The sequence below is a fragment of the Cyprinus carpio genome, chromosome B22 (genome assembly GCF_018340385.1).
Source record: "Cyprinus carpio isolate SPL01 chromosome B22, ASM1834038v1, whole genome shotgun sequence".
Classification (NCBI taxonomy): Eukaryota; Metazoa; Chordata; class Actinopteri; order Cypriniformes; family Cyprinidae; genus Cyprinus; species Cyprinus carpio.
The window spans coordinates 3,662,994-3,672,126 of NC_056618.1; the positions used below are offsets into that span (position 1 = coordinate 3,662,994).

At 41.1% G+C, this 9,133-nt stretch overlaps 1 pseudogene; it reads left to right on the forward strand.

The window, feature by feature from the left end:
• Positions 1-708: 708 nt before the first annotated feature.
• On the forward strand, positions 709-4,639 carry LOC122141457 (annotated as a pseudogene).
• The last annotated feature ends 4,494 nt before the right edge of the window (positions 4,640-9,133 follow it).

Below are 9,133 nucleotides of genomic sequence, written 5' to 3' on the forward strand. Positions count from 1 at the left end.
TGGTATTGCTAGTGGAAAACCATTGGGAATTTCTGTGATGGTTTCTTTTAAGTTTTGTTGTATTCTTTCAGCAGGGAGGCAAGCAGTCACATGGCAACATCTCCAAAACTTTCCAGTTTTCTGTAAGCAAACAGTGTCGATTATGGTCCAGAAGGGTGGCAGATTTGATTCCGGCGGCGCTTCTTGAGGGTTCCCCGAAGAGCGGGCGGAGAAACTAGAGAGAGCAAGAACTTGTTGAGATGATCAGACTGGAGACTCGCCGGCTCATTCCGCCAAGCACCAATCAGATCCGTTCAGCAGAGCGTCCGCAAAGGATATGATGCTGCGCGGTTTTCATGTTCAGCTCTGAGTTGTGTTCGCCGGCCTCGTTCAGGCGGATAAACGCGCGGCGGAGATGAAGACCGAGCCTGATTGCAAGTCCCCAATCCTCATCATCAGCGCTGGAGCATGAAACGCCGTCCGCGGCGCGCGCGGCGATGCTGAAGAAGATGATGGAGCTGAAGATCCGCGCGCGCGCCGCGGAGATCCGCGCGGCTCCAAACAACAAGCAGCAGCGCGGAGCGAGAACGCGCACCGAACTCCGCGAACAGACCGCTCCCGACACACGACGCGGTCTTCACCACGCCGCGAGCGTTCAACGGCTCGCTGCGGGTCCATAACCCGCTGTTCCCGCTCACGGAGGAGTCGTTTACCGCGCGTAACGCCGTCATGATGCTCGCGCTCATCGTGTTCTCCGTGGGCAATGGTGGTAATCTGGGCGCTCATGTGCATCGTGTGGAACAACTATACCTGAAGAATACCGTGAACTGCGCGCTGGCCACGCCTGGCTTCTGGGGACTGTCACGGTGCTGTATGTAATTCTGATCTGCAGTGGTCATCTTCAACGAGCTGACCAAGAGAAGACTGATGGAGATCTGTCCTGCAGGATGAGTGCCATACGTGGAGGTGTCGTGACCGAACAAAAGGCACCAATCAGTCAATTAAATAGGCAACCAATCTGGGACCACAAAACCAGACATAAGGGTCATTTTTTTTTAAAAGAGATGTATGCATCATCTGAAAGCTGAATAGATAATCTCTCCATTGATGTATGGTTTGAGTTATGATCGGACAATATTTGTCTGAGATACAAATTATTTGAAAATCTGGAATCTGAGGGAGCAAAAAAATCTAAATATTAAGAAAAGGAACTCATCTTTAAAGTTGTCTAAATGAAGCTCTTAAGGATGCACAATACTGACCCAAAAATTACGTTTTGATATACTTGCCAATAAGCCAGACATTTTACAGAAACATTCTACATGGAACATGATACTTATACTTAATATTCCTCATATGATTTCCTCTTTTTAAAATAAGTCCCATAAATGTAATTTTTTAAATTGTTTAAATGAAAAAGGTATTTCCTTGTTACACACAAACATTAAGGGAACATATCATTTTATGTAAATTATGAGGAAAGTTGCTTTAGAATGTTCTGAACTATTAGCCAACGAATTTAAAAAGTGTACAAATGCCCAGCATTCAGGGAAATCTCAGAAGTAACGTTGCCATCGCGGCTGAAAAATGGTGTTATAGAATCGCTCGGAACACCAAGGAAAAAATTTACTTTTTATTTGTTTATTTTTTTAAACATTTTAAAAACTGGATGGTTTGACCGCCTGAGAACAGTTTAGAAAGAATATGTTGTGGAAACATTAGCAAAACTTTCTTTTTGAAATATATTTTTGCTAATGTTTTTGATAACATTATTAAACAACAGATTTGACGTTTGCTATGATTGTTGTTTTTCATAATCTTGAGAGAACAAGTAAAGAAAACTGTAAAATTGTGCAGTACCCAGCCGCCAGCAAAATCAGCCAGAGTCTGCTTTCAGGGTAGCTTCCTGAGTTCATTCTCCAGCCTCCTCTTTACAGCACCCAAGCTTCCTGATTGTCCTGGCAAACGAGTATCTCCGGGCAATTAGCATGCATACACCAGCCTATTAGCAGTGTTGAAATGAGTGCTTAGAGTGTTTTTTTTGTAGGGCAGCAATGTTCTGCGGAGAGTGCTGAACCCACTTTTGTGGTCAATTCAAACATTTTATTATACAGTAGTAGCCTTAACATGGCTGGATTAGATGCAGCCCACCAGTATTCTGTGGCGGGTCAAGTGAACTGCCACTTGGGAAACATTTCAGCCTACTCCTAGGTACTGCCACTTACCACTAGTGATGGTGTGTGTAAAATGGTACAATGTATATATATATATATATATATATATATATATATATATATATATATATATATATATATGTCATAGTATTGGAATGATTGCATATTCTATATACCATGGCATTTTAGATGGTTTTCCCAAAATGTATTTCCGCAAAAAATACCTGGTACTGGCAGGCATATGCCTCAAAAAAAAAAATAATCATAGTACTTCCATGTTTTCCAATGTATTTCAAAAAAAAGTACCTTTGGGAATTACTAAAAGTATATGCCAAAAAAAACAATCACAGTATCCAAACTCATGGTTTACCATGGTATATGTCCAAAATCTGGTTTAAACAGAGTAGATGTAAATAAAAAAAAAAAAATCCCAGGCGACTGGCTTTGCGGGCATGCCCCCTCTCCCAAAAAAAAAATGGCAGGACAAACCATAGTACTGCAGAATGATAGATTCTAAACACATGAGTAGCAGCACATAGTAGTGGGCTCAAAAGGGGGGGGGGGGGGCATTGTGTTTTTACCTTTGTATATGTTCAAAAAACATAGCATTACCATGTGATAGACATCCAAAAAGGAGTGGTATCACCATGGTAAATGTAAAGAAAAAGGTTAACCCATTGTGGCACATGTCTCAAAAACAACCATGTAATCACCAGAGTAGACATGTCCTAAAAAACATGGTGATGACACACTGTACATGTTCAAAAAAAACATGGTATGACCACTAGTACTGTGGATGTAGTAGATTTAAAAAAAAATACAATACATTATTATAATCATGGTAAATGTCCCCAGAAATGTGGTTTCTACTCATTGTACATGTTCAAAAACATGGCATCATCATAGTAGATGTCTTCAAAAAAAGAATGATATCACCATGGTAAATGTATAAAAAAAATGGATGTCACCTCAGTAGCCGTTAAAAAATATGATATCCCATGGTAAATGTCTAAAAAAACATGACGTCTCTCAGTAGACGTCCATAAAAAAATGTTGTTAGAAAAAATAGGTTTTACAATTATACATGTCCATAAAAACATGTTATTAATCACGGTAGAATCGTCAAAAAATGGTGGTACTCACAATAGTAAATGTAAAAAATATGGAATTGACCATAGTTAGAGGTCAAAAAAGAAAATATCACCATGGTAAATGTAAAAAAAAAATGTTTTTTACCATGGTAACATATTCGAAAAAACCTGAGAATGACCTATCTGGTAAAAAAAAGTTTTACTATGGTACATGTAAAAAAAAAACACAATTTTTTAAACAATGATCCTTTTAAAAAATGTAGTAGGGCTAACACCATAGGTTAACTGTATTGTTACCTATAAGCAAGGTAGTCATAGTCATGTGATTTCTCATGTGTTTGTTGACGTGTCTTCAAGGTGACGCTCTCAGCGTGAACTACTGTTCACTCTGTGTGCAGATCAGGCATTGACTGCTTCCCGCGGTGACCAAGTGTTCAGCCGCGGACCGCAGCAGGTGGAAAGTCCTGGTCAGCCCATCTCCTGGCCAAAGGTTGTCGGTGATCGGGGTGTGGATCTCTGGTTCTGGCCTATCCGGAGCTGCTGATGTGGCTGTCTGGAGCAGGAGGTGTCATCCACGGAACGGGTTCTGCCGGTGGGACTCGTTGCGGTCAGCAAGCCGCCCCGTGAAGCTGCCGGAGACCCTGTACTCGATGGTGAGACGTACATCAGGCCAGAAATGTGGTGGACATTCGGATGTTCTTTTGCTTGCCGCCTGCTGTCACTGGCGCGGTCAAGCTGCTCACAAGACACATGCGGAAGAGAATGCCAAGAACGCATTCGTCCATCGTCTTCGTCGTCTTTCCGCATCGCCGTCTCCAGAAGCTATACTGCGGCCGAAGAGCGTCAGCTGACCCATACTGTGGTGGCGCTGGCGTCTGTTTATGCCGTCTGCAGTTTGCCGGAAAACGTCTGGAACTTCGTTCTGGCTTACTCGGGTGTGGAGGTGGGCGTGGCCACGTGGGATCTCCTCGCTCTGATTGGCCAGTTCCTGTTGTTCTTGCGGGCGGGAGCGACGCCCATTCTGTTGCTCTGCATCTGTCGCTCTCTCGGCCAGGCGTTCATGGGCTGCTGCTGCTGCTGTTGCGATGAGTGTCTTCTGGATCCTTTGTCGTCGACGACATCATTGTCTTCGTCCACCAATGCTACGGCTGTCTCTACGTCCCTTTCCTCTCCCGTTTCCGTCCAGGAGGAGAAGCTGAAGATCGTGTCTGGAACGTCGCCCATGGTGTTCTTCGATAAAGTGAAGGATGGTCCAGCTGAGCTGATCATCGGCACGCCGTGTTGATCTCAGAACATCTGCATCAGTGTCCATTAAAACTGTGAACGAATCCATCGTTAACACTCTTAAAGGGACAGTTCACACAAAAATTATAATTCTGTTGCCATTTAAATGTTCCAAACGACAGTTCAATTTTTTTTTTTCAAATAAATCTATCGGCAATACTTTATTTTAAATAAAAATATTATAAAATAAAAATTCATTTAAACCCGAATTCTCATGCCGTCACTCACGCTGGATGAGGAGAGTTAAAGAGAAACGCAATTTCTGGTCCTTTGTCTACATCCAAAACACAAATCTGTTTCTCTGATCATGTTTAGTGATCTAAAATTCTCGATTAGTTCGCTGTATTTCAGTTCTGTAAAGTCTTTTTCTTTATAGATCCCATCACTTCTACACCACAGAAATACAAATTGTGAAACTTTATTGTATCTCAGTGACATTAATAACTAATATTTGTTATACTAATAAACATTGTAACTGCTGGTATGGACAGTTGCGGCACATTGAAAACGGCATATTTTATGCACTTAATGAACTTATATCTTTAAATTGTTCAGGGGGTTAAAAATGAAAGTAGGTTTGGAAGTGGAAGGAAATCGTCTTTTCAGATCACCTTTCATGAGTTTCAAAGAAGAAAAAAAAAAAATGTGTTTTATGAGTTTTTGCTCAATATCAAAGACTGTCGAGTCGCTGATGGAATTAAACGACTTTTGCCCTTCACAACTCTCAGCAAGGAGGGGACAATACGACTTTCGAACTATGAGGAAATTCTGAAAAAAACTATGCAACTTAACACGTCTATATAGTAATGATTATAATCGCAAAGTGAACCGATGTAGATGTTTAGGAGCAAAATTTTGTATTTCTTTTATTTTGTACTCTGTGAGCCAATAAAAGTTTCAAAGAGTTGAATATGTTCGTCAAAACTTGTGTCTAACATAAACGCTTAAAGGATTGATTGTACTTATGCGGACCTGTCTGTGTGGAATGGATTGGACACACAGTTGAACTGTCTCTTGGCTGTTCTGAAGTGATTTTCCTCCTACAGTAGATTCTCAGGAGGAAAGCCGTAGGGGCCCATAAAGGGGGGGGGCCCCCCGGATTGTTCAGAAACCGCGGCCCCCGCGCTGACTATCAATAGCGGCCCCTAAGCAGTTGCTAAGCGACTGTCACAAGCCAGCTTCGGCATTCAGACTCCAAACAGCGGCAGACCAGAAACAGACCGCAACATTCTCTCGGATCGCCGGTCGTGGTAGGCAACGGGAACCCTTGCGCTGATGTGGGGTAACGTGGCAGGGGAGGGGCTTTTCCTCGGGAAGAAATAGCTGGTAAAAAGTAATCGAGGGTGGATTAAATGCTCTGCGCTGTCAGTGAACCGTACAGAATGAGGTCAAGAGTGTGTTCTACACATTCAGGGAGGTTTTAAAAAGAAAGTTTCTGTAGCTGATTCTCTCTGGGGGAACAGTCTTTCGAAGTTTGTCGTGTGTGATAACAAACCTCAGAACAAAAGGGGTGATGAAATTACTTAAAAAGTTTTGCTGTTATACCAGATGATATTCAGGTAGCTACATACAAACATGACAATAGTTTATGCAAAGTTTTCATTAGCAGATCAGAACATTTATGTGAGCTCAAAGGGGAAAACCAGCCATAGAAGGAACATTTTTCACAACAGTTGCACCGATGTGGTCAGATTGTGCACTTCATGTTGTTGATTAAAAAGAACTGATTAGTAAATAGATTGGTCAGATTGGCTGGTGAATATGAGCACAAGATCAATGTGAGAAATATGACAGGGTAGAAGTAGCATAAATATGATTATGTTATATAAATGTGTTTGTAATGTAATGGATTCACGTTACTAACTACAATTTTGGTCGAAGTATTTTGGAATCAGTAATGTAGTCACAATTTTTTGTAAGTAATGATAACTGAAACTTGATAAACAATTTTGTGATATATTTATAGAATGAAGTATTGGTTTATCAATTTTAGTCTAATGTATCTGGCATTTCTGAATTTTACTGTTGCCACTGAAAGATCTCTGTTTCCATCGTCCTATTTACGAGTAAAAGAAATGCACTAGGTGAACAAATACAAGTGAAAATACAAGGCTCTGATAGCTTAGATTACATCAAAATTTCTACAACAAAACATCATTTTATGAAATCAATTTCCAAATGAAGCGGGTCCCAGATGTTTGTTCACAAAAAGGAGGTTTTGTCACATTTAATGCACTTCGGTGGATGGTTTTGTTCCTAAACTATGAATCCACACAGTGTCCCTCATAGAGGATTATTTAGTCACAAATATGAATTCATGAATGACAATCAGCATAGTAAAAAATGCTGGTTTGACACACAGAAAACAGGTGTTACCATGTTTAACATTTGGATATTTAACCCTTTTTTTATAGTACAGGAGGGGTTGCCATATGGCAAATCAGTAATTTCTACTTATTTTACTTGTTATTCTGAAAAATAAATAAATAAATACAATATATTGCAATATGGTAATTAAACGACAGTCACTTTAAGGCAGTCAATGATGTGCTGTTTTTAAGTCAAATGACATTTAAATGTTCCTCCAAAACACCTTTTTGATAGATATTAAGATTAGATGCATCAATTTCTAAAATAAATGTGCATTTCAATTAGAAAAGAAATAAACGTAATATTTTTGCCATTTTCCATTGTCGGTACACTGCTGCCATATGGCAACGTTTTCCTAAAATCTCAAGGGTTAAGTATAAAGACGTGTATTAATGGCATGGGGAAAGCACAGTACCGTGCAGTGTAAGTTAATAAGTTGTGTGAAAAGTCCTTCAGAGCCAGTCGGGTGTGCATTATGATTCATTTAAGCGGTGATGTGTTTTGTGTGTGTTGACGGCTCACTGACACTGTTTGTTTTGTCCCGCTGAAGGGAGATGGAAGATCCGCCGTGAGATCGCCGCCGTGACAACCCCTCTCAGAGCCGCCTCCAGGATCACCGCGGGCTCGGCGGGGAACCGGACGTCAGCAGCGCCGCGTCCTGGCTGCACATCCGCTCGCTCGCTCGCCCGCGCTCCGTCATCGTCTCATACAACGACCAATCACCTCTGACCTTCTCACATCCTACCAGCTGAAGAACAGCCAAATCAGCCAGAGTCCAAAACCGGTCCAAAACCAACAGGGGGGGCGGTCCGACGAGCATGAATGTGCGCAAACACACCGCGCGAACCCCGTTAACTCGCTAAAGGACCAACAGAACGCGGCGAGCGTTGGTGTGTACGTATTAAATAAAAAGACGCGTGGACAGTCGCCGCAACGCCCGTAGTGTCCACTGCGGTGCTGAGGCTCAGATCTCTGATCTGGGTAATTTAAATCTAAAATAATATAATATACTCATGTATTGGGCCTTCCAATTTAACATGTATAACCCGTTTAATATGCTTTTTTTTTCTTATTTGATTCACGTAACATAAGTAAACGTAAAGCTAATCTTCAGAGAATAAAATGCTGGAAGAGATTCATCTATTAATATTAATTAGAAGGAATTATTTTCTCTACTGCCCTCTGATGGTGAAGTAAAGACTTGTATAGTGCTCTATGTATATTTTACTACACAGACCTGCTTTTTTAAAGGTAAGTTGAGGCATATTGCATTGTGGGATACGGTTATAATTCGTTTATTAAGTATTCCATAAAGTACAGAAAATTAAAACATGAGGGCCAGTCATACTAATAATGCAGAAAGCAGTAGGAGGGTATGTTTTCTGAATGACTGTTGCATCACATTTGGGTCAAAACCACCAATATGAAACTCTTTGTATGTTTTATTTCTAATACGCTCCGATCAAAGTCAGCATTTACTCTTACTACATTTTGTCCAGTTATCATGAATTAGACCTAAAATCAAAACAACATTGACTTGAAGAAAGAAGAGGCCGTGGTTCGAGAGGGGAATCATTTAATTAATTTTTAAATAATCTGTAAAGAACAAGCACACACCTTGTACCTTGTCACCGCGAGTCTGAGAGAATAGAAAGATCCCAAAGAACCAATGAACTGATGAGTGCTGGTAACGAAAACACCTGTTATGTGGATGCTTAAAAAGAGGACCTTAATATTCCATATAAGGTGACGCGGTGGCGCGGCTTTATCGAGCTCGGTCCACTCACACGCTGATTCTACAGTATCCTATGGCAACCAGCTCAATTCCCATAATGAAGTCCTGCAGGGGTTGAAAAACACAAAACTCCACATGGTCTCCCCACAGCGGACGATCACCGTACAAACAATTATAATATCAAAACAAACCTTATGGTCCACTTGTAATTAGACATAAAAAAAATAATTAACTAAACACACATAAAGAAGATGTAATAGAGCGCGGATGAGCTCATGTCCATGATGTAACTAGCCGACAGGAAGATGAGCATGCGCTCCAACAGGCGCAAGCAGAAAAACAAACGTTATGCGACAGCGCTATGATGAATCAAGTACGGCAAACACGACCCAAAGTGGGACAAAGTAGGCCCCGTCATAATCAATAACGTGCTCCACATGTACATCATAACAAGCTGAAGATGCTTCATAAAGTTATTTGGGACAAAGTAATTTACGACC